This window comes from Erpetoichthys calabaricus, chromosome 5, assembly GCF_900747795.2.
Source record: "Erpetoichthys calabaricus chromosome 5, fErpCal1.3, whole genome shotgun sequence".
Taxonomy (NCBI): Eukaryota; Metazoa; Chordata; class Cladistia; order Polypteriformes; family Polypteridae; genus Erpetoichthys; species Erpetoichthys calabaricus.
Window position 1 is genome coordinate 217,946,286 of NC_041398.2, and position 27,085 is coordinate 217,973,370.

Here is a 27,085-nt window from a genome sequence, read left to right on the forward strand (position 1 = left end):
CTTTAAAATATGCTTAACAGAATTCTGTGGCACCGAAACATTTTTTGAGTCTTTTGTCTATTGAAGAAATTCAGAATGGTCTATTTTGGCCAACACTTTAAACTTTGTGGAAGAGTATTCAGCATTACCATCCAGACACTGACAGCGGCTCAGCTATGTAGAGTCCAGACTCACAGTTGAAATTGCAAATATAATCTGCATTGCACTGTGGATTCCACTGACAACTTCTTTTAGTAGTTCAGTGCTTTTGATATAAATGTTATAGAACTAACATGGTTTATTTATTTATGAAGTGTTTACATTTATGCAGTGTTGTTCCACACTTTATCAGAGGTTGTCTTGAGACTGATATTTATGTGTAAAAGCTGAATCTACTGTCTCCTCACTCATAAAAAATTCCAAGACAAAATGGTGTTTGTTGTTTTTTTTGAGTCTGTGCCTGTACAAGAAAACTGATGTATATTGTGTGGTCTGGGTTAGACTTGGTATTCCTGTCCTGAATAAGCTTCTCAGTCCGGCCCTGAACACAATAATTATTATTGAAGTTGCTTATACTTAAAGAAATAGTTCAATCACAAATGATTATATATTACTTACCCCATGTAGTGTGTAATGATGACTAAGAAAATAATATGTTTTAATGGATAAACATCACTCATGCCACAAAATCCACATAAGTCATCAAACTGTATGCTCACAATGTCAATATGCATGACTTTTTGACAAATATTGTTACATAGTGTGACAAATAGGGGGTGCTGTCGCTCCATTGAACCCTCGGACACCACGTCAGACACCAGGTAAAAGTCCAAATATTGACTTTATTACAATAATTACGTGCACAAAGCACCCTCCTCTCCACAATACTCATAAACATAATAATAAACACTACAATAATCCTCCACTCTCCCAGACGCATTGCCACCCTTCCACCCAGCTCAGCTCGACGTCTGGCATCTCCCACAGTCCTTTTATAGTCCTTGACCCAGAAGTGTTTTGCTCTCTCTGTCCATGTAACTATGAACACTTCCGGGTCAGATAACAACTTCTTCTTCATCCCGGAAGTACGTCATTCCTCCTGTCGCTGTGGCTAAGATGTACTTCCGGGTTATAGTGCCCGTAAGGGTCTCTGGGCCCCCAAGGTATCCAGCAGGGTTGTAAAGGAAAACTCCACTGTCCATGATTCCCTGCTGGTATTCGGGGCACCTCCATGCTGCAGGGAGAGCTCCACCTGGCGGCTTGGGGGTATTGGCCGAGATGAACGGCCAGCCATATATCACAATAGTAATGCTGGACAATGAAAGTAGTCTACAAATTGGAAACCCCTTCACAAACTTTTCTCTAGCCCCTGGCCGCGAGTAAGCAGAACATGGATTGGTGTAAGTTTCAGGAATATAGGTTGTACATGATCGCGATTGTCTCAAAAGCATGAGGCATACATGAATGGAGTTATCTCCTAAACTACAAACCCCCATTAGTCCAAGAGGTTTGGTAAGGAAGCACAATACCAACATAGATATACTGTATGATCTGCAAGCATTTCTTTCTCTACCTTTCTCTCCTTCCATTGATTACATCCAGAGACCAGGCCGGATCAAAGACCTGTCAGTTCAGAAAAAACAACACAAGAATGAAAGAGCCACCTCATACCATAGCCATGTTAGGTATCGAGACTTTTAGAAAGAAGAGCTGCTGTCCATCCAAGTTGCACAGTTATCCATTTGCTTCACTTCTTCTTTTGGCACTTTAAGAACTACAGTTTAGAGAAGCTTTTTCTATATTGAGTGGATAAACTTTTGAACCTACTTTTGCCTCAAACACTTTCTAATAAATCGCCTGGGGTGTAGAGGTAAGAGAATCATAGATGCAGTCAGCTCTAGTTTATCCTGACGGTAACCATGCAGCTAGATCTCTGCATCAAATTTGTAAATGTGACTTAACTGAACAAGAGGCAAAGGCAAACTGAAGATACTCAGGTGAAAAGTCGTAAAATAAAGATAGGGTCACCATCGGATTATCGACAAGAAAACCAGTCCAGTTACGGGTTGTGGCTGGCCAGAGTACGTTTTAGTAAAATTGGGTGGCTAAATGGGGCACTAGGGCCAACTCTGCATGCACTTACACACATATAATTTAGGTTCACCAATTTATTTAACCTGCACATGGGAGAAAAACTGGAGAACCTATAGGAAAAACCATGCAGCCATGGGAAGAATGTAAAAATTTCAAATAGACAGGATGGAGGTGCTGCATTCAAACCCTGGCTCCTGGATCTGTGAGCATTTACCATTTTGCCACTGAGTCATATACTGTATATACTTGTATATTTAATCTTAATGTAGCGAGATTTGGTAAAATGAACTGAACTACAATATGTTTCTTTGAAGATGTTTTAGATATTTTTCTTTTAAGATGTTTATTTTTTCAGTCATTTGTAATATAGTACCTTAAGAGTAATGAAGAAATGTTCTAAATGTCAAGAGTAAAAAAATTATGCTTGACTATTTTTGTTGAAACCACTTATGACGCACTCAAATAAATGATGACTTTTTTGGTTAGTTGATTTATTCATAGTGCAGAATAATCAATATCATCTTGTGGTTACAGCACCATATGTCTCTCATATTCTCAAAGAAGACACACATACCATACTTCAAGTCTGACAAAATCTGTCCAGCAGTGGTACAGAAATGCATAACCTGCTGTTTTCAGTGTAATTACTGGAAGAATAAATTAGATCAATTACCTACAAGCAAAGCAGAAATTGCCACTGGACACTTTCCTCACATTAGAAAACTTTGTTTAGTTATGTAATATGTCCTAGGAAAAAAAACAGTTGCCTTGAAAGATGTTATTTACCACCCTAGTATGCCACTTCAGTTCTGCAACCCACTGAATGTTAATTTGCTATGCATGTCCTATCAGCTGTCTCACCAGATGTTGTCAGAGCTGCTACACACTAGTGAGTGCCAGGTGTCCGAATAACAAAAATGAAAATATACAGATGTAGAACTTCAGCATGCATGTATGTTTTTCAGCTTTGAAAATAGCAGAGGTAAAGGCACTAGCACATTACTCAGGTAAAATGAAAACAGTTATTTGAATTGGTTAGTCCAAAGTTTAGGACGTTGCTAGTAAAATAATTAGGAGATCCAAGGGTTCTGTCTTTAAAAGCTGATCTCTCCATATTAAGCACAGGTAGATAAATATTTTAGCTTTTGTTTTCATTTTTATGAATTGTTATTTCCGCAGTTGTAGTGCTGCTGCCTTGCAGTAAGGAGACCCGAGTTCGCTTCCCGGGTCCTCCCTGCGTGGAGTTTGCATGTTCTCCTCATGTCTGCGTGGGAGCTCCGGTTTGATCCCACAGTCCAAAGACATGCAGGTTAGGTGCATTGGTGAGCCTAAATTGTCCCTAGTGTGTGCTTGGTGTGTGTGTGTGTGTGTGTGTGTGTGTGTGCCCTGCGGTGAGTTGGCACCCTGCCTGGGATTTGTTTCCTGCCTTGTGTCCTGTGTTGGCTGGGATTGGCTCCAGCAGACCCCCGTGACCCTGTGTTAGGATATAGCGGGTTGGATAATGGATGGATGGATGGATGGAATTGTTATTTCCAAGGCCTGTAGAAATATTTCATTCAGTGTGTCAAACTTTCAGCCACTAAGTTAATCCTTAGGGCGTTGTGAGGTCAGTGATAGTGGATTTCTATTCTCAAGGGCAAAGGATTTCTTGGAGCAAGTTAGAAAACTGACCAGGCATTAGACACATTTAAAGTTGTACACACACAATCAAAACATTACAAGGCAAGTTCAAGTTTTACTATAGAAAAACCAAACTAAAGGTGTAGAACACGAGGGACAAATTAAAGGGTTGTGAAATACCAAATATCTGATGCACACAGACCTCAAAAGTAGGCAATGGTTATTGCTAATACAGGTGGCAATCAGAAAACAAGAAAACCTCTGTCCATGCAAAGGATAAAGGTGAATAATCTGAGGATTATAGTTTTTGATTACTAAGAAAAAGTTCCATCCATTCATTACTTTTTAAGTTCACCTGTGCAATTGTGGATTGTAATTAAAGAAAATGCACTTGATCCATTTCAAGGTCACTGAGAAGCCGAGCCTACAGGAACCAACCCTAGACGGGGTGCCAATCCAGGCCTGCTCAACCATTAACAAACACTCACCCAAGGGCAATGCCAACTGAGAACTACCAGTTAGCTTGAACTGCCTGTCTTTGGGGATATGAAAGAAAAAGCAGAAAACTTAAACACACAGGAGGAATATGCAGATGTGAATTGTAGTTTAAGTAAAAACTAAATAATTTTAAACATTCTCTTTTGGCTGCTCCCGTTAGGGAGCTCACCTGCATGTCCTCTCTTACCACATCCATAATAACTAAATAATTTTAATGAAAAAGATAATTTTAGAAGTGGAACACTTTGCATATCAACTTAAATCTTACTGTAATAAATTAAAACAAGATAGAAGATGTATAAATGGCATAACATTCAAGTGCATTCTGCAAAATGAAAGCTGGAGTATTTGACATTTTTTTATTTATTTCATCCAAGAGTCAGTTTTTGTTTATTAAATATTTTTTGCAACCATGTCTTAAATTAAAAAGCAGTGATTATAGAATTTAATTACATGTGTTAGACTGCATTAAATATGTGTTTTTTACCAGTACTTTACAATGTCATGTAGTTATAAATGCTACCTGAATAGGTTTGGGTTGGCTCAATAGCTCAGATGAGTAAAAGATTAAATTTTACAAAGCATACAAGCTGATGTACAGTAGATGCTGCTAATGTAAAACTGAAACATTAACTTCGGAGATGAAGTTGCACAGAGTGCTTCTCTCTTTTAAGTCAGATGAGTTTACAGATTCACCGTTCCTTTCAAATGAGAGATTTTCAAATTTCAGAACATTTTGCAGCACAATCAGTTTGAGATATCTCAATGAAAAATGAACTGTCTTGACATTTTTCAGTGAAGAAATAGTATGCTAAACTTCAACAAGATCAGTCCATGAATACCCAAGTTGTTTCATAAGATGACAGACAGACAGAGCTACCACAATAGGTGCTTCTCACTATATATGCAAACACACCTAAGACAGGGATACAGTGATTTCCTAATATATCGTCCTAAACTGCCTAATCTTTTTTGCCTAATTCTGACTGGAAAGATTCCTGGTGCCTCTTTTATTGAAATTTTGCATGGATTTGAGAATGAAAATATGCTCACACCAAAAAAAAATAGATTTGTAAAACTTGACATATACACATTTGTACACAATTTGCCGTTAATAAATCACAATCACCTTGTAAATATATGTACATGAAAACGCCTCAAACACTGCCCTGAAACATCCATTTATGGAGCATGCTAATCAACCTCATGCATAAACAATCACGATGCTGCAGAACCTCATTGATTGGTAAAGTAGCCTCTTCCTCCTGATGCATCGAGACCCCGCCACCTGCATTCAAGGGTATCTGCTTATGTTCTGCAACTGAGTGCACAAGATCATGTGCGGCATTATAGCGTCTCTCCTCTGTGCTGTGGGGTACTGGCAATGGTGTAAGGCACTGTGGTCTGAGTGGGTAGCCTCTGTCACCTGACACATGTAATGACGTGATTGATGTTACAGTGAATAGTACCCGCTATATGAAACACTGAGGGTTCAGACAGTTACCTTACCAACAAGCCAGCCACCATGTACAGCACCATCATGCATTTCGTAGCTACTTTGCCTCAAAATAAATGAATTGCAGGTTCACCCAGGCCATTGAGACATGATGTTTGTAAGTTACTTCTTGGATGACTTGTGTGTTAATGGGATCTAACTGCTTATGGTTTACAAAAGCAGCTTCATTCATTAATATGAGTGCAGTAAAGTGCTTTGATTACCCAGCGTATTCAGGTAGTCAATATAAACTGATGAAAAACCAAAAAAATATCTTCAGTGCAAATACATAGTATTGGCCCTTTCAAAATCGAAGTAAAATAGTATACAGTAAACCCTCGTTTATCACGGTTAATCCGTTCCAGACTCTACCGCGATAAATGAATTTCCGCAAAGTAGGATTCTTAATTTATAAATCGAATATTTTCGCAGTTAGAGCATAGAAAACCTGTTTACTGCCTTCTAAATACGTTTTTTAACATTATTAGAGCCCTCTAGACATGAAATAACACCCTTTGGTCAAAAGTTTAAACTGTGCTCCATGACAAGACAGAGATGACAGTTCTGTCTCACAATTAAAAGAATGCAAACATATCATCCTCTTCAAAGGAGTGCGCGTCAGGAGCAGAGAATGTCAGAGAGAGAGAGAGAGAGGCAGAGAGAGAGAAAAGCAAACAATCAAAAATCAATATGGCTGTTTGGGCTTTTAAGTATGCAAAACACCGCCGGACAAAGCAGCTGCAAAGAAGGGAGCAATGTGAAGGTAGTCTTTCAGTATTTTTTAGAGGAGAGTCCGTATCCTCTAGGCCAGTGTGGGAAGAGCCCCTCTGCTCACACTCCCTCTGTCAGGAGCAGAGAATGTCAGAGAGAGTGAGAGAGACAGAGAAAAGCAAACAATCAAAAATCAATATGTGCTGTTCGGGTTTTCAAGTATGCGAAGCACCACGTGGGAAGCATATCGTATATCATTGAGGAGTTTTATTTAATACATAATACGTGCTCTGGTTGGGTAGCTTCTCAGCCATCTGCCAATAGCGTCCCTTGTATGAAATCAACTGGGCAAACCAACTGAGGAAGCATGTACCATAAATTAAAAGACCCATTTGTCCGAAGAAATCCGCGAACCAGCAAAAAATCCATGATATATATTTAGATATGCTTACATTTAAAATCCGTGATGGAGTGAAGCCGCGAAAGTCAAAGCGCGATATAGCGAGGGATCACTGTATCATATTTATCACTTTTGAGGTGTAATATTTGGCATTTGTCACACCAACATACATTATAATAACTGCTGAGCAATTTGAATTATTATACACAGGAGTCATCATTTATATGGTTTGACTGCATTTCCCTGCTTTGATAAAGGGTGTCACCATTTCCCAGTTTCTGCGTAGACATGGGTCAGAGTTGCCATAAATATACAGAAACCTTCGCATTAAGTTTTCTTTTATAAATCCCGGCATTTGCATGGGAAGCACAGTTTGAACCTCTTTTTGCGCGTATGCAGGCTTTATAGATGAGGCCCCAGCTCTTCAAATACCTATACCAGAATAGGCAGGTTTAGAAAATGAATGAACATTTATAGGAGACAACTTCCCAGTATTGTCAACTTAACATCTATCTTTTTTTCTGAAGAAGTTTCTAATTGATTTTATTCTAGCACCAGTGGAGACAAGGTAGGAACTACAGTAATCCCTCCTCCATCGCGGGGGGTTGCGTTCCAGAGCCACCCGCGAAATAAGAAAATCCGCGAAGTAGAAACCATATGTTTATATGGTTATTTTTATATTGTCATGCTTGGGTCACAGATTTGCGCAGAAACACAGGAGGTTGTAGAGAGACAGGAACGTTATTCAAACACTGCAAACAAACATTTGGCTCTTTTTCAAAAGTTTAAACTGTGCTCCATGACAAGACAGAGATGACAGTTCCGTCTCACAATTAAAAGAATGCAAACATATCTTCCTCTTCAAAGGAGTGCGAGTCAGGAGCAGAGCATGTCAGAGAGAGAGAGAGAGAGACAAAAACAAACAAATCAATAGGGCTGTTTGGCTTTTAAGTATGCGAAGCACCGCGGCACAAAGCTGTTGAAGGCGGCAGCTCACACCCCCTCTGTCAGGAGCAGAGAGAGAGAAAGAGATAGAGAGAGAGAGAGACAGATAAAAACAAACAGTGAAAAAACAATACGTGCCCTTTGAGCTTTTAAGTATGCGAAGCACCGTGCAGCATGTCGCTTCAGGAAGCAGCTTACACAGAAGGTAGCAACGTGAAGATAATCTTTCAGCATTTTTAGACGAGCGTCCGTATCATCTAGGTTTGCGAACAGCCCCCCTGCTCAATCCCCCTACGTCAGGATCAGAGAAACTCATCGCAAGAGAGGGAGAAAAGTAAGTTGGGTAGCTTCTCAGCCATCTGCCAATAGCGTCCCTTGTATGAAATCAACTGGGCAAACCAACTGAGGAAGCATGTACAAGAAATTAAAAGATCCATTGTCCGCAGAAATCCGCGAACCAGCAAAAAATCCGCGATATATATTTAAATATGCTTATATATAAAATCCGCGATGGAGTCAAGCCGCGAAAGGCGAAGCGCGATATAGCGAGGGATTACTGTAATTCTAGGTAGAGCAGAAGTCCATCTCAGAGCATTTTTATACACACTAGGCCAGTGTAGAGCAGCCCTTTAGCGTAACAACATGCGTTTTGACTGCAAAGACAAACAGAACATGCAAACTCCACTAATCCAGAAAGTAAGTAGCATCCAAATGCCGCAAAGCTCACATGTGAACTACAGCACCACCACAGAGCTGTTTTCAACAGAAATTCAACAGTCTGTTGGTTATGTTTGTAAGGCAGTGAAGATTACTATACAATTCTGAGGAGGAGGAAAAAAAATTTTCTTTATTCTGTCTACCTGAAATACGTTAATAGGTACATTACTTACTAATGAGATAAGTGTGATGGGAAGAGTTAAAAAAAAGAGCAGATCCTGCACAGAGATTGTTGTTGAGGTTTCAGGGTGTTTCTTTCTGTAAACACTGTCGCATTACACAGTGTCACTCACACATGTGTGCATGGGAGGCAGCAGGGGGATCTGGCTAATGCTGAAACTCCGGTATAGGGGGCTAATCAGGTGTACCAATGCCTCTTCTCTCATCCTTACAGGAGCAGTAAGATCTAGTCCTCTTCCTCTTACGGCTTCAGACCACGTCCTCCGATGACCTCACTTCTGTTTTTCCCTCCAGACGACCCGCCTCTTCCTTCCCCTCAGCTGTAAAAACCCACCACCTTTGCTTTTGCAGTCCCAATTGTCTTCTCGGAAGAGGATCACGCAGCTCTTTACCCTCAGCTACTTTCTACAATATACAGGGTGAATCCCCAAATCTTTATGTTCTCTTTTCATTACAACATTTTACACTGTTCTCCCACTGTATTCTGAAGTTGTCTATCAGGCTGAGTTCTGTTGTTTAACAAGACATTTACGTAAATGAAAAGCATAACAAAGAGAAGAATCCACTGCTGGCTTGCAGTGCTCCTCAAGTTCAAATTGTCTACTTTATATTGTTCACAAACAAGTCAAAAGTACAATTGTATCTTTTACAAAAGCATTGTCCCTTTTTTTGCACTAAAACAGCAAATTTGCTGTGTTTAAACCTAATAAACTGGCTATATTTCTGAAATGTGATATTTATGTGAAATGTACAGCTTATTTATTCTTTTGTTACCTAGTGTCATTTTTGTCACTAACTTGAACTCGAAGTCTCAATACTCTTTAATTGAAGGTATTAGGCAAATGCATGCATGAATAGTATATTTCTATGTAAAGCAATATGATTGTTGTTTGAATATATATAATGTATATAAAATGAACCTATTTAATTCTTTATTTCAGAACTACATATGTTTGTAAAAATGCAAAAGCTTAAAATATTCTTTAAGAGAAGGAAAAAGCTAAAAGTTTTTTCGGCAGGTAACTTTTTTTTTTTTACATTTTCAGAAAATTGTCTCGGCATGAGAGTATACGCTACCTTTCATCCCTTCTTTGCCATCGCCACATACAGTAGATAAAAATAAGGCACTTAAGAATGAAAACTGTCATAATTAGGAAAATGAGACTGAAGAGAGAGACAGGTATCTACTTACAGGCTGATTTCTGTGATAAGTGATTTTTGAGAGAATAAAGTTAATCAGTTTGAAGGAACTTCTTCCAACACTTAAACGGATGTGAAATGATGAAAGGATTTGTTGTCTTCCTGCCCTCTACTGGGATGAGACATGTTTGGTTATATAAGGAGCTTAACAACACATATGCCTTAGTCAGTTGCTTTATTTTTTATTTTTTTGCTGTATTCTTTTTATTTTCTTCAGTTACTCTGAGTATATAAAATTCATATAATGCACTTAAGTATTTCCAGAGCATACACTGAAAATAAAAATGAATCAATACTATAATGCAGAGTTTTCACAAGTTCACTCCTTTCAGCTCACTTTGACTGCTGGTTTTCTTCCCAAACAACTTCTACTTTTAATTTCACTTCAATTGGAATAATAAGTAAGTTTTAATTTCCCAGTTTTTTGTTTGGGTGTCAATCCAGACATTATAAAACTGGGTTTAATATTTTATTGAAATGTAGCAAGCATTTATATATGCTACATGGGATAGTTTTGTGCTTCTTAATCTTCACTTTTAAGATTTTTGTCATAATGATTTTCATTCGTCTTTTCTAGGTGTTATTGTCACTTAAAGCCATAATTTACTAATGAGTACTGTAATGGGTGTAACACAGCTACAGCTATTCGACATTCACTTTTTTTACCCTGGTGTTGTCTCCGCTCATTATTGTTGTTATTAGCATACAGTGAAGGGAACAAACTCAATTAGAAAAATAGACTTTCTCGTATAGGCCTACTCAGATATGGGGATGGATATTTGAGGAGTAAACTGCAAGACAATGACTATATTTTTATATTATGTACATTAAAGAACCATCACCAACAAATCAAATCAAATTAATAATATATTGAACAATTATTATAAAAGTTGAATAAAAGGTAAAGTATCACTTTAACGGTATCACTTTTAACAGTTAACGGAAATAGCCCAAAAGTTGATAGAAATCTATGTTTTGTACCTAATACTTGTATGCAAAATTTTGTTGACCAAAGTGAAAGCATACTCAATGTTTACATACACACACACACCCATACACACACACAGACAGACACAGAGATAGAATTCCAAAAATTGCATTTTTGGACTAAAACGTCAAATCTTGAAACGGAATTTTTGGAGTACTTCGTATATAAGAAAGTAAAAAAGCGAAATAGAAATAATCAGAAATAATTTCTGAATGAATAGAAGCATAACAAAAGAAAGTTAAGAATTTAAATCTTTGGAAAAAATACAAAAATACAAATATTTCTTGTATCTTATAAATGTACACCCGCTACTGTGCTTCTGTGATTGCAGAATACGGAAAAGACCAGCAAATTAAGCAATGAGTGTGTTTACATGCACACATAAAACAGGGATAAGGTAAGTAACCCAGTTAAGGCAGATATCCTGTTTACATGTGCAAGTGTACTTTTGGAATTGGTAAAATGCCCCAAAGTCATTGAATTTCCCAAAAAAGAGTTAAACACCACTTGTTGGCCATTGAGAATCCAAAAGCAAGCAAGGGAGCCTATGTCTCCAGAGCAGTTTGGAGAACGATGTCACTTTGTTACAATTATCATTGCTTACAAAAAAGTAACTAAATTTATTATTTAGTTACTTATTATAAAATGTAATACAGTACATTTCAAACAGTATGTTACTTTTGCGTTACTTTTTCTTTTTTAGTATGAAAAGCTGCACATTACACTGGCCAACACTTAAATTACAAATCCACCTCCTGTGTTTTTAGTACAATAAAATAAGTATTGCATTAGGTTACTCGTTACTTTAAAAAGTGAATGATCAGACTACATAACGCACATTACTGTTAATGCATTGCCTTCAGTGCTGCTCCTGAGGTTGTGGCCGCTGAGCTTTGCAATATAAATTTAGTGATTTCTGAAATACTCAGACAAATTATTCCAATCAGGAGAAGGTAATAATATGATTGCTCGGGTACTTTCCTCAGGTAATTGATCTTTCTGGGTGCATACATTGTTTAGCTTCTGGAAGCATATGCAATCACATGCAGAGGCTAACAGAGAGCAACAGACAGACAGCAGAAACTGAAATTCTTAAGTGTAAACTGGTTAAGGGTTTACACGACCAAATACTGTATATATTCGCGGATAAGTCGGGCCTTGATTTTACTGTATAATTTCCAGTATTTTATAATGTGGGTCATATAAGTCGAATGTGAAAAATGCTATTGGTCAGGATATGCTAACACCCACCTGAGAGAGGAACCACGGAGCACACTGCCTTTTTTCCTATGTATTGTGTCTACGTGACCACACAGTAATACCCAAACTATTCCAAAGCAACGTTTGCACTAATTTGTGTTGATTTGTACCTCTCACCCTCATACACCTTTATTGTAAGAGCATCCCTTATGTACAATGGAGTGTTCGATCAGAAGAAAATATGAAGCTGGTTTTAAATTAAATGTCGTTGAAGTAGCGAAAGAAATTGGTATCTGCGTTGCTACAACAAAATTCAATGTGTCTGAGAAACTGACGTGAGATTGGAGGAGGCATGAAGATGTAAAAAAAAAAAAAGTAAGTGTCGCATTTTTTGAACAGGCATATAAGTCGTGGTCTGATTTTATGATAGATTTTTCGTACTCGTACTTTCGATTTTTTGTACGTGAGTATATATGGTAAACAAAGAGAAATTTACATACACTAGACTGATTTCTCAAAGACCAATATCTCAGTTTTTCTAACCATAATATGGGTTTACATGGAATTTTTGAAACTGAGTTTCTGTGAATAACAGGGTTATCAGAGCACATGTAAATACACTAAATGGGATCAATAAAAACAAAATGACTCACAGATTGTTATATTTTGGATTTTACTTCGTTCTGGTGTCTATATTGTGTGTATTTAGGAGCCTTACAGTTCTGCTCCAGTTGCCTGAGTAGCTTATCCCATAGCTGGGAGGTGAGTCCACCAAAGGTAATTGCATAACGCTGTTAAACGGTCACCCATTTCACCATGTCTTTATTTAAACTGCTAAAAACAAACCTTTGTTATAACCTTCCCTGAGAATTCCTTGTTTTCAAATTGATTTTTCTTCTTTTTATCCAGCTTTGGCTACGCTGTTACAGTCCTTTATCATCTCCAGATTTTGACCTTTTTGTCTTTCGCTTCTTTGTGATGATGCGGGTCCTGCTCCACGCTCCCACCTCTCTTCTGTGAGCCTCTTGAACCCCACATCATCGGTAATGTAACCTGATGAGCTGTGCAATGAGGACAAATCACACTGGGAGCAAGGGGATGGTGTAAAAAGTGTACTAAGTACCTTTATTACAAATACTCAAACAAACACTGTCCAAAAAGAAAGTGCAGTGATTCAATGTTAATAAATAAATACTCAATAAAAACAATGAAATAAAGGCGGTAGTTGAAATCCAAAATAAATAAATCCTTTAAAACAAGGTTAAAAACAACAGGCTGGAAGTGGTCTATTATAAAAACCTGGTGCCTTCTCTGTACAACTGGCTGCTCCCCTGTTTCTCCCATATGGGCCCTTTAACAGGGGCATCACCCTATGAGCAGGTGCAGCTGACCTTACTTCTGGTCCAGCTGCCTTCTGTCCCCTGGCTCCATACAGCTCCTGCCGGACTGAGACTTGGGTTCCCCAGTGGCCAGGGTGCTCACGCTGAAGCTCACCGTCCCAAGCCTCCTCGACTCCCGTTGCCTTCCTTGTCGAGTCCTCCATACTGCCGGTCACTCCAACTCCTAGAAACCGATCAGCTGCAGTGACCACTTCCTTCAGCCCCAGAGTGTTGGCCAAACACTCATACCAGGAGCTCTCCTCCCAGTTGCCTGCCTTAACCAGCGAGCCTGCTCTCTCGCTTGCTCGCTCCCTGCCTCCCTCACCCCTTACAGTTTCCTGCCTTCTTCTCTCCTTCTTAACCTCCGTCCATCTCTTTTCTTTCTTTCTCCCCTCTGCACTCGTGCTCCTCTTTTTTATATTGGGGACGTGGCACAGGTGTGGCGATTAGAAGCTCCCGGTATCAATTATGGACATGGGCCTGCATCCATGCACTTCAGTATGGAAATGCCCACACCCGTATCACACCCAGGAACCGCTCTGGCCACACTACTTCACTACTTCTTAAGCGGTGAGTGCGGCGATTATTTATTTAAAAACTGGCCATTCATTTAGAACCGTGTACCTGCTATATCTCACTCTTTCTCCAGCTTACCCTTTAAATCTTTTGATGGTTTACAAGCATGACACTGATGTTGAAACTGACTGGAACAAAATCTTTCAGCGATATTGGGCCCCTGGACAAAACTTAATAACTAATGCAGTAATAAATAAAAGGCACATTATGTTGTGATTCCAACAAAATGGGCAAGGTCTTCAAAAAGATCTGTAGAAAACAGGCCAGAATACTCACTTGCCTCTCTACAAATAGGCCTTGCCATGGTGGCTACACATGTACAAGGCCACAAATAACAAGAACTAGCAAAAAAATGAGTAATGTCCGAAAATATACCAAGAATATCAAAAAATATAAATAAATCCAGAAGGAGCATGAAGAGATGTGTCCCAAAAAAAACTTTATAAATGAAAATATTTATTGACAACAAAAAGAAATAGCAAAAACAAGTAGCCTAAAAGTCTATCCAGAAGAAATGAGTCCCAAAGCAAAATCCAAAAGAATAATCCAATAAACAGAAATGATCAGAAACAACAAATAACGATATTCGCACAACCCTCTTCCAATGTGCATTTAATGAAAAACAAGGAACTCATTTTGCTAGCCTGCTTTTAAAGGCTGGGGGTGGTCCCTTAGTGGTGTGGTAAGGGTGGTACCTCCTTTTGGGATTCCACCCACAAAATACAAGGAATATATCAGAACACAGCCACACACATAGAAAAAATAAATCAATGACAAATAGTAAAAATGATACTACATTGAACATACTAACAAAACAATAAATGGACTGAACAAAATCAACAGAAACAAATGAATAATACTGAAAATGAATTTAAAAATACAGTAAATCCAAATTTAAACATCATTCATCAGTACTGATTTTGACATTACTGTCAGGCAAGGTCCAGTAGTGGAGCACAGGCTCACATGAACAGCCCAGTTCTCAGGGCTCATTTAACCAGAGGGTCCTAAAACAACCAGCTGTCCAGGGCAGGATAGATCATTCCATTATTCAGGAGCATCTGGGAGAAGCTACTCACCAGTTTGATGTGACGGGTACCTCATTGGAGGCAGGCATATCAGGCAGTTGCTGCAGTTAGGGAAATGCATAGCTCCTCAGTCACAAGCTCAGAGTCACCACAAGATATTAAATATGCCCTTTGACTGAATGCTGAAAGAGATACAGTTATTTACCTTTATATCATTTGACACCAAATCAAAAAGAGAAGCTCATTTTCTATAACTTAAAGATCTAGTTAAACAAAACATTCAATGGTGTGCATTGGGGGTTTGATTCTATAGATTTCATTTCTGGACTTGTTTTGTATTATTTCTTATTTTCTTTCCTTTTTCTTATGTCAGATCTTAGCTTCCCCTCTCATCTCCTGTACCTTGTGTTCATTGTTACCCACGTGGACTGCATATTTTCACCTCCAGCAGTACAAAAATATTATATTATCTATCCATCATGTGACTTTGTCAGGATGGATTTCCAGACCATCATAGGGCACACTGACACACATTACCATTCACATATGTGAGGCCAATTTTGAGTTGCCATTTACACTAACTTGTGGGAGGTAGCAGGAAACCACAGTACCCGAGGAAAGCAAATATGGCGAGAATCTTCAAATTCCCCACAGAAAGTTTTCAGGGCTTTGGAACTGTGGATAAATAAGTAACACTAACCACTGAGTTAAAGTGCCTTTCCTTAAAGCTATCAGAAAATCAGAATTGTATTTTACTAGCAAAAGTTAAAATACATTATATTTACTTATCGTTTAGGAAGTCTAATATCATTACTAACTTAAATAAATATAAGTCTGTGTCATTCTTCCTCTTCATTATTACTCATGAATAATCTCAAGGAACCTGTTTTAATAAAGAAGATAAAATCTCTGGTGATTCTTCAGTGATTCATTCTGCTCAATATAAATTCATTTTACTTGCTTACTTCTTTGTAGTCATTTATTTCATTTAAGTTCTGCCTCCATTGCTGCCAGCAAAGGAATTCCCAGTTTCATGATAAAACAGATGAGATCCTGGAAAACCAATGTATTATTAATTAAAAAGCCTAGATTTTACTAAAAGGAATGTATACTGTTTCAGCAATTGCTTGAAAATTAATTTACAAAAATTTTGGGCAGTTCAAAATATTTTGATAGTCAGTCATGGTGTCCTTATTCTTTTGTGAAGAGAAGATCTTATGGCAAAGAAAAATGTTTGCGTCAAACTACAGGATTGAGACCCCACCTCAAGGTGGATCATGGTCTTCAAAAAATTCTACAATGATTAGCTCTATTTTTAATTGCAAAATAATCTGCTAGTTGACTTTCAGATTGTGAATAATGCCAAGAAGTCCAAATCCAAAAACCAAATGCTGACTTGCCCATCTCTACATTAATGTAGTAACCACTCACTCTTAAAAATAAAGGTGCCAGAGGGTTCTGCAGAGCGATGCCATAGGGGAACCATTTTTGGTTTCTTAAATACCCATCCACATGAAGGTTCCATTAATTAGATCTGTAACAGACTCCATAAAGTGAATACCCACAAATAGATGGTAACAGATTTGTGAAAGACCAATGGGTCATGATTTATATAGGACTCTCACTGCACACAATCACACAAGCCAACTCCAGGTTTTAAACCTGGAGTTGGCTTGTGTGATTGTGTGCAGCATCCGGGAGTATTTCTGATGCCAGGGCGATTGCCCAATGGAAGTACTTCTGGGTCTCAGGAGAAGTCCCATAAATCGGGGAGTGCATCTCCCTGCAGCGCCCCTTTGCAGCACCCATGGTCCAGAGCGGGGCTGTATTGCTGGACTACATCTCCTGCTGGTTCCCGAATGAGTGCCTTTATGGAGGGAATTTGGGGGGAATAGAAAGTCTTCCAGTGGGTTGTCTGCCCATCTGTTCTGGCCATCTCTCCCAGGTCTGGTTCCTCTCTCTTCCCTGGTCAAGATGCCTGTCTGCCTTCTAGAAGCCTCCTCTCCAGGTAAGGATCCATCCCCTTTTCTAGCTGCAATGTATTTTTAGCTCTCTGCACATATGACATACATTTATATATTTAGTAGGGGGTCTTTTTAGGAGACTTTTCAACTGCTCATCATAATCAAAAGCTTCCTGTCTATCAGACCAGGTTAACGAGAGCACCTCTCATCTTTGCAGTTCAAAATCCCCACCCATACTTTGTGCGCTGCCCTCATGAGGTCTTGGATTGGTTTACAAATGTGTCACTAAGCCATCTAATTGTTCCAATCTACTTTTAAACAAAACTCACTCATGGTTGTCTCCAGCCATTCATTCTTATATTCTGCAAGTGCCTTGAGCATGGGAAAGGTGCTATATAAATAAAATGTATTATTATTATTATTATATGTCTGGCTTTAGTGACACTACAGTACCGCTGGTTTACTGACTTTAAGATAGACTATTTATTTATTTTTTATGAAAATGGCCAGGAGATGCTCAAAGTCAAATAACTAGTCGAGTTCAAAACCTAGAGTCACTAGCTTTATCAACAGAGCCAAACTAAGAATAAAAATCAAAGGTCAGGGACAAAAGGTAAAGATTCAAGAACTGGGAATTCAAAAGTAAAAATACTGAAAGTTGCAAAAGAAGATGGGCTTGTCATCTGCAAAACTCAGATACAAAATGGACGTCGAGACAACCTTTTAACCTCTCACCAACTCAAAGTCATGACCCTGAAAGCCACACCTCTAGCAACCGGGATCTACATCATGTTGTGCCAAAAAGGCAGTGCCCAAGGGAAAAACCAAATCGCATTGCAGCAGAATGCTAATAAGTTCTTCAAAAATGCACAAAACCTAAAATTTGACTTCAGAAGCAGAATCCCTGAAGTTAAAAACCCCACAAAAGACCAGTGTTGGGCCGTCAGGGCCTGCAAGGCCTTCTCTGCTGGCCTAAAAAAATATCTGAATCACAAACTGATGTTATTTATATTCTGTCCATGAATACTTAATAAATAATTCCACATAGTCTGTCCGCTTCCTTTCATAGCTTTTCCGATGGTTGTGCTGCGCCTGCTTCCAGACATGATTTTCGTATTAAAGCATTTAACCAATCACAGGGTCAAAGTCAAAGAAGTCTGCCAGGAGGCCTTCACAATCCGTTCTGCAGGCCCTCTAACACAAAATAAATGTCGATTAAACCGTTGCTTCAACCAATCAGATTTTGAGTTGTTCACTAGGGCCCTCTAGCAGGCGTATGGCAACATCACCGTATTCAGACCCGTTGATTGGATAGGATGGTGTAATATAAAAATCTGAATGAGAGCATCATGGGGCAGCTGTACACATTGGTATGTTTGGCGGTGAGCATTCCCGTGTCCACTGCTTCTGTCGAGCGGACATTGTCAGCCCTAAAGCTAATTAAAACTTATGCCAGAAATACGACAGGGTATGTTTGACTTTCAGCATTATCTTCGATGGCGATAGAAAGGGACTTCGTGATGGAACTGAAGCGCACGGATAATCTGTACGACAGAGTAATTGAACTGTTTTTGAGGAAAGAGAGGAGGATGGATTTTGTTTACAAATAATCCGAATTTTTGGTGAGTCAAATCTTGCGATTTTCCTAAATAATATTGCAAGTTTATGAGTTATTATTGATGTTTTTTATGTGCGTCGCAGCTGTAGCTGCAGTAGAAAGGAACTTGTTCACCCCTGGTTTGTCTATTCAATAAAGGCATTTATTGTGGCTACAGGAGTTATCTATCTGTGATGCAACGGCTCTTTATACTGTATTTCTGCATATTAAGATGGTTTTTATAACCATAAATTAGTTTTTGAGGGGCGGGTTGATTCAGACGGAGCACTACTGAGGGCCTAGGTGTGAAATGCACGCCACTGTAAAAGACATATAATTAGCCAGAATTTATTTAGCATAAAGCATAAAAAATAGAAAATACCAATCATAACCACCAGCATTCTAGTTTTTGGATAAATTACGAACAATTTATATGTGTATCAAAATAATTTAGGGAAAGGATTATTTAGCAGTCAGAATTTTATGCTTCTATTTTTCTACTTATTTAATTTCTACTGTATGTATTGTGTTTTGACCATTGATCCTCTTTTTGTCTTCCTCATTCAGACTGCTGTATGATTAGCGACAAATCTTTTTTTTTTTTAAATTAAAATATACATAAATCTCTTTAAACATACACACACACACACATATATCCATTCAAACATATAAACAATATAGTGTATAATATCTATTTAGGTCAGTTTTGATCTATATATTGTACTAATATGTCAGCATGTGTGTGTACGTGCATGTTCGTTTGTGTGTAAAAAGAATAAAACAAAACTTTAAAATGGAAGTTTATAAATATGTCTCATTTATTCTTTTTATGCTACATCTTTTGCATAGCATTATTCAAGTAAGCCCTTGATTTAAGACATTATGGGTTATGTGAAACAAATAGACTTTTTACAGAGCTAGAATTCTCTCATAATCTCTTGCCTTGTAAATAAGGAGGGACAGTAAACACACCAGGTATTTGCTCATCTTTTCTCACTTTAACACAACAGATTGCAGGCTTAAGCATCAGTGTGTGCATGTGGCGGTGTGTGTATGAGAGAGAGGTGGGGAGTGTTGAGCGGTAATGCTATATAAAGTACAGAGATATACATTTGTGAAATGGAAATCTTCTGATCATTCTGAATCTTTGATCACTAATTAGAATTCAGAAGCAGCCGTGCAACTTCACCTTTCCCTACAAAAAGGGAATCAAGTCTAGAATCCAGTTTTTCAGTTGTAAGAATGCTAGGGGTCACTGTTGCCTCTTTAAACCCGACAGACAGACACTCAGGACACAAAGTAAAAGCCCTGAGAAGATATTTAATTCTTTTCTTTTTAATATTTGTGATTTAAACACCACAGTCACAATAACAGGCAAATAATACACATTTCTCTTTACTCTCTTTGTCCTCCACACCTCCCAGCAAGCACTGTCCACCTCCTCCCAACACTGGCTCGCTTGCTGGTTTCCCATCAGTCCTTTAAATAGTCCTTGACACGGAAGTGCTTCTGTCCTTCCAACCCCATGACTGGCTAGCACTTCCAAGTCTAATGAAAAACTGCCTTTAGACTCATGCCTTGCCGACATAAATCATTCTTAAATGATACTCACCAATAAGGAATAACAGAAAACACTCAATTAATGATAAACAACTAATTTTTTATAAGTGAGTGATCACCCTCCAACAGATGTAATTATTGAAAAAAATACAAACAAATAGCTGGAGTGGTATGTCAGAATGATTTCTCTGTGGGGTCCTGTCTCTTAAAGTTACAAACAGTGTTCACTTTCTTCTAGTGATCTCATATTTTGAGCTTAAATTTGTCTACAGTAATTTTATTTTATGAAACCCACATTGCATGGGGGGTCAATTTCAAAACTGAGTATGTGAACCAAAAGAACGGCTGTGTAGTGCAATTGTGCGGTACTCACAGATGTCTGAGAAGTATATTCTGAAAAGAGTATGTAATGAAAGGAAAAGAGAGCGATAGAGGGAGAGAGGCTGGTGGAGTGATATGGGGCAGGGCAAACTGGGAGAAGGAGGCTCAGATTTGTGGGATTTTTAAAATAGTGAATGGAAAGAAAGGAAAATGTGGTGTAGAAGCAAAGACCGTAAACCAACATTGCTTTTGAAATAAAACTTTGCAGACAGTTATGTCATTTTTGTGATAAACATGTATGAGGGGGTACCCAAAAATTCCTAGAATTGTTAAAAAAGTCTCAATTATTCCTTTTTAGTCACCTTCAAAATACTCTCCTTGAGATGCTATACATTTGTCCGGGTGCTTCTCCCATTCCTGGAAATATTTCTTCTAATCAGCTTTTGTTACCATGTCTAAATTTTTCCAGGGTTTCTTTCATGGGAACAAATCTTTTTCCCTTCAGTCTTGATTTTAATTTCAGGGAGCTAGATATGGTGAATACAGGAGGTGCAAAGCAAACAATACATTTTGTTTGGTCAAAAAAATCTTAGACTTAAAACTCAGTTTTGGATTGTGTCACTTCTCCAAATGTTTTTTTACTATTGATGCTTTCCCATAGACGCCTCAGCAGTTCCATGTAATGTTGCTGTTTAACAGTCTGTCCAGAGGAAATAAACTCTTTATAACCAAGTCTGTCAGTGTTGAAAAATGCAAGTGTCATTGTTACTTGGAAATCTGGCTCAGAAGACTGTTAATCCATTGCCAGTGCAACCTCAGGCTCACAGCTCGCCACCGAAGCAAATACGAGTAAATCACGGTTGCGCTATAAGCACATGTTGTTGTTGGGTGATACAACGAACATTATAAATGCAGGGAACAGTATTACTTGGCCATTAACCTGGCCATGACCATGCCTGACTGCTGTGTCTGTGTGCAGTAGAGTGATAGATCCCGCTACAATAAATAACTGTGCTGTTCCTGTTTCAAGCTGAATAATGCTGGTTTTACTAAAGTACTGGGACTAAGCCTCGTGTGTTGGGCTGCAAGGCAGTGACTCACGCGTCACTATATATATATATATATATATATATATATATAGATCCTACACTACGCCAGCAACCACCCGGTATCTCATAAACGGAGCTGCGTGAAAACCCTATTTAAACGAGTCCACACGCATTGTAATACCAAGGAAACAAAAATTAATGAGAGACACTATCTTTTTCAACTTTTCACCTCGAACGGATACTCAAAATCGTTCATTAATCGGAGTCTACACAGCAGACGCCAAAGGAATCAGCATACAATCGACATAAATCAGAACCCCCACCCCACCTGGCATTCACTCCCGTATCACCATAATGTGTCAGAAGGCACGGCACGCACCCTGACCAAGTGGAGCATCAGAATAGCACATAAACCCACGAACAATCTGCGCATGGTCCTGTTTAATGCTAAAAACAAGAAATCGACAGCCGAAACACGAAACGCAGTTTATAGTATTCCATGCAATTCTTGCTCAGCTGTATACATAGGACAAACGTCACAAAAAATCTCAACACGTGTACAGGAACATCGCAACGCCGTCAGAAGAAAGGACGCACTATCTTTGATATATGCACATACTAAATCGACAGGACACACATTCAACTGGGACAGCATAAAAGTAAAATTTAAGGCCAGTACAAAAAGTGCCAGAGAGTTGGCTGAGTCTTGGCTATCAGATGAAAACGCCATCAACAGACACTTGGACATAAACCCAGCATATGCCAACTTAAGAAGGACATATACACATTAATTAAACTATACAACCCCCCCCCCCCCCCCCACTTGATCATACTGACTTAGTCACCTCCACCCACCCCACCCCCCCCATACTGAATGTGTTGCTATATATTGCCTTTGATTCTTGTAAGTCTAAGCATTATCCTCTGATGAAGACCCCTGATAGGGGTTGAAAGCTCAGGAATAAAACTATTTTATGATACATGATTCGTTTTGTCTCCCTTCGTGGATCTCCAACTGCAAATATATATATATATATATGTAGTGGATGGGTGGAAGGAACACGATAGGAGTCCCAAGAAGTGTTGGGATATCAATTGGGTCCCCACTTTTACTTGTAATGCTAATTCTTGAAAGAGTGAAAGGGCATAAATAGCCTTCTTGGTTTTCTAATGTTGATGGCTGTTAAGAATGGGTCAATCAGGAGAAGCTCTGTGCCTTGACAAATCTAGGCCCAAATGAAATGCCAACAGTTGGGCGTGTCAGACTCTTATAGTCCTCTGACTGTAAGGGCCAGGTGTTAATTGCATTCAAGGGGTGTCTTCTCACTGCTGTTGTGAAGAAAACAGACGACACTGTTAGAGACAGCATGCCCCTCTCGCCCCGGCAGGGTAGCGCATACCTTAGATGAGCACAGAAAATGTTCCTCTGACACACATGTGTGACAATACCTATTTAAACTGATCTATATAAACCAGTACACAGGATCTATCAAGATCAGGGTTTATAAACCAATATATATATCTCAACCAAATTATATATATGAATAGATGTCTTCAAACAATATGTGTATGCAATTTTCTTGACCATAAGTATACTTTATGTCTATTAGAACAGATCTATTCAAATTAATGTATGTATCTGAACAGATGCATTCAAACCAATTTATATATTCAAACAAATGCATCTCAATCTCTATACATCTTAACCACCGTATATATATTTCTGGACCAATCTTTTTTTCACTTACCAGCCACTTTATTAAGTACACCTGTTCAACTGCTTGTTGACACAAATATCATGTCAATCACATGGCAGCATCTCAATGCATTTAGTCACATAGACATTGTGAAGACATTCTGCTGAAATTCAAAATCAGCATCAGAATGGGGAAGAAAGGTGATTGAAGTGACTATGAACATGGCATGGGTGTTGGTGCCAGACGGGTTGGTCTAAGCATTTCAGAAACTGTTAATCTACTTGGGATTTGATGCACAACCATCTCTAGCATTTACAGAGAGTGATCTAAAAAAGAGAAAATATCCAGTGAGTGGCAGTTCTTGGGTTGAAAATGCCTTGTTGATGCCAGAGGTCAGAGGAGAATAACAAGACTGGTTTGAGCTGATAGCAAGGCAACAGTAACTCAAATAATCACTCGTTACAAATGTGGTATGCAGAAGAGCATCTCTGAACACACAACACATTGAGCCTTGAAGCAGATGGGCTACAGCAGCAGGAGACCACACCAGGTGCCACTCCTGTTAGATAAGAACAGGCAACCAAGGCCTACAGTTCATACAGGGTCATCAAAACTGGACAACAGAAGATTGGAAAAACTATGCCCGGTCTGATGAGTCTCGATTTCTGGTGCGATATTTGGATGGTAGGGTTAGAATTTGGCAACAACATGAAAGCATGGATCCATCTTGCCTTGTATCAAAGGTTCAGGCTGGTGTTGGTGGTGGTGTAATAGTGTGGGGGATATTTTCTTGTCACACTTTGGACCCCTTACTTCCAACTGAGCCTTGTTTAAATGCCTCAGCCTATCTGAATACTGTTGCTGAGCATGTCCGTTCCTTTATGACCGCAGTCTGATGGCTACTTCCAGCAGTATAACCTACCATGTCACAAAGCTTTAATCATCTCAAACTGGTTTCTTGAACATGACAATGAGTTCACTGTACTCAAATGGCCTCCACAGTCACCAGATCTCAATCCAATAGAGCACCTTTGGAATGTGGTAGAATGGGCGATTTGCTTCATGGTTGTGCAGCTGACTAATCTGCAGTAACCGCAAGATGTCATCATGCCAATATGGACCAAAGTCCCTGAGGAATGTTTCCAGCACCTTGTTGAATCTATGCCATGAAGAATTACGGCAATTCTGAAGGCAAAAGGGGGTCTAATCCGGTACTAGCAAGTTGTACCTATTAAAGTTGCTGGTGAGTGTATACTTTACTGTGTTCTTTAAATAATAATAAAAGTTTCTTAAAGTATTCAATAATCTCACAAAAAAGTTATATTTGTAAAACCACTTTATCATTTACATTCAGAATACAGCCATTTGAATCAAAATAACAATAGTTATCCTTTCAGGAGTCTATAAATATTCAGCTCTGTGATTACAAATTGACCAATTATCTGCTTATTGTTAAAACAATTTTACATAACAACATAGCTCTACTTTCAGTGATTCATGCAAGGTCACAAAGTTCCCTTTAGATTTGGCAGCACAATAATCCTTCACTCATCGAACCTGCCTAATACAGTTCAGGGTCAGAGGAGCTGTCGTCTATCCTGGCAACGTTTCCTTTCCGTCCATTTACTGCTTTATCCAATTTCAGGTTAGGCACATGGCAATAACTCACCTAGAATGCAATGCCAGCCCACCATGGCACAGTCACACTCTTACATATTCATACAGAGTAGTTTAGAGATTTCCTACTCTCTTTGGGATGTGAAAAGGAAATCAGAGTACCTGGAGGACAAACAGGTGTAAGAAGTGCACACAGGCAATGCCTGGGCCGACATTCATACCCAGGACTCTGCAAATGTGAGGCAACAATGCAAACCATTCCTTTACTGTGCCACCACGGTACATAATGTGAAGCAATGCTAAGGTACTGACTTTAGTAATACAATTTAAGAAAGTAAATGTAATTGGGAGGAATATTTTCTAGTAACAACCACCTGAACAAACCATGGTGACTTCCACATAAACTTAACAATTGTTTTTCCTGCATCTATTTTTTGCCAAAGTAAGTATACACAATTTTAAGCGACTGACTTTTTAATATGCGTTATATATGATTTTCATCTCATGTTTCGCTGATCCCTGCTTCACACTTAGTCACGTTCCTTTTGAAATGGATGATAAATACAGTGGATTAACTTGGAAGATGAATGGCGCAATCCCAGAATGTCTCCTGTTACTGCCTTCTCCAAAAGCTCACCACACTCGCCCACCTCTGTCTACCAGCCCTGGCCCCCGTCCCACCATTCTGTGGGTGTTCCACCAGTAAATTATTTCCTTTTCAAGCCTGGGTGTAAATGTCATATGGCAAAAATTAGTGAAGCTAAACCGAAACATTAGCATGTTCATTCTTTTTTCTCTGCTATTTAATGGATTTAACTTGTTAGTGTTTTGAAACAATTCTGTTAATTTAAAATTGAACATTAAGAATAGTTTATATTAATTCTTTGCTTAGAATAAAATCTTACATGTCGTGTTTGGAGTTTGGAGTTTTTCAGCAGCAAATGCAATGGTTAAAAGACTGTTTAAATATTTTCCATTACAGAAAATATTTCTTTAATCAGCCAAAAAGCTGTTTCAATAATTCCTTAATAAGAAGTAACCACATAACCTATTGGCATGAATTAGTATCTTTTATCTTAAATAGTTATGACATTATTGAGTAGCTAACTACTGAACACGGCAATCTGCAAACTTTCTTTTTGCATCTGCTCCCAAGGATATGACAGAAGACCCTTCAAGTGCTCTCTGTTAAATGCCAAGTGTTTAAATCTTATGGAAGATTTCTTGTCTTGCCTTCATTGGTTTAACATGTGAAAGACTCATTTTTTAAATGCCATTTTAGATACATATTATTTGGTGTTGGTTACGTATCTTGGACTGCAATTAAGAAATATGGGATAAAAGAAGGCCAACCTCACCCATATTATCCCACTTTTAGCATCCCAGCAAAATTAATGAAAAGTTCACTCACTGTTCTGGCAGTACATATTATCAACATTATTAACAAATAGACTGATACAGTTTGCAATGCATTAAAAGTTATCGGTGCACTGCCAGCAAACTGAGTGAGAAAGCAGAGAAAGCACAGGACAAGGAAATTCATCAGTCAGGACAGAAAAGGGGTCATAACACAGAGCCACAATAACAGTAGCACTAAAATAAAGATCAAGAAATACCAGAAAGTTGTGCAGGTAAAGAATTATTGTTTTTAAATACAATCAAATATATGATGGAGCATCATGCTAGTATTTAAGCCATCACAGAGATGGCATCAGACATCACTATAGATGAAACCAATCAAGAATGGCGTCTAAACAATGGATTCACAAAATGGTGGCACTCATGGGGTTGTAGAAACACAAATGAAATTTAAAAAAATTAAAACCCAAACTATTGTATAACATTTCAGTAATTTCTTACCGCTCTGATGCTGATCTTACTGATCATAAAATAGGTCATTATGATAGCAACTGACGAGAAGAATTCATAATTAATTGAAGAATTACGGTATTTGAGGATTCCTCTAGAGAGTCTCTTTCTCTTGCATGATTTGGATCAAAAACTAATTAGCATATCGTCATCTCATAATAGGCTTAAGTTTTGAGTTCATTTTTCCACCCAGCCATTTTAGTTCTAGTCCTCAAGAAACTGTGATACACAAACAGACACAGACAGACACACACCGATCATCAAGATATCAATGTTTTCAGTATCAGGATACCCTAAAACGTCGAGATCCATCAAAAACCAGAGATCAAAATTTTTGACGAATCTTAAGCTTTCTCCCCTCCCCCATAGTCAGTAGGTTATGTTGTGGGGCGTAAACCAAT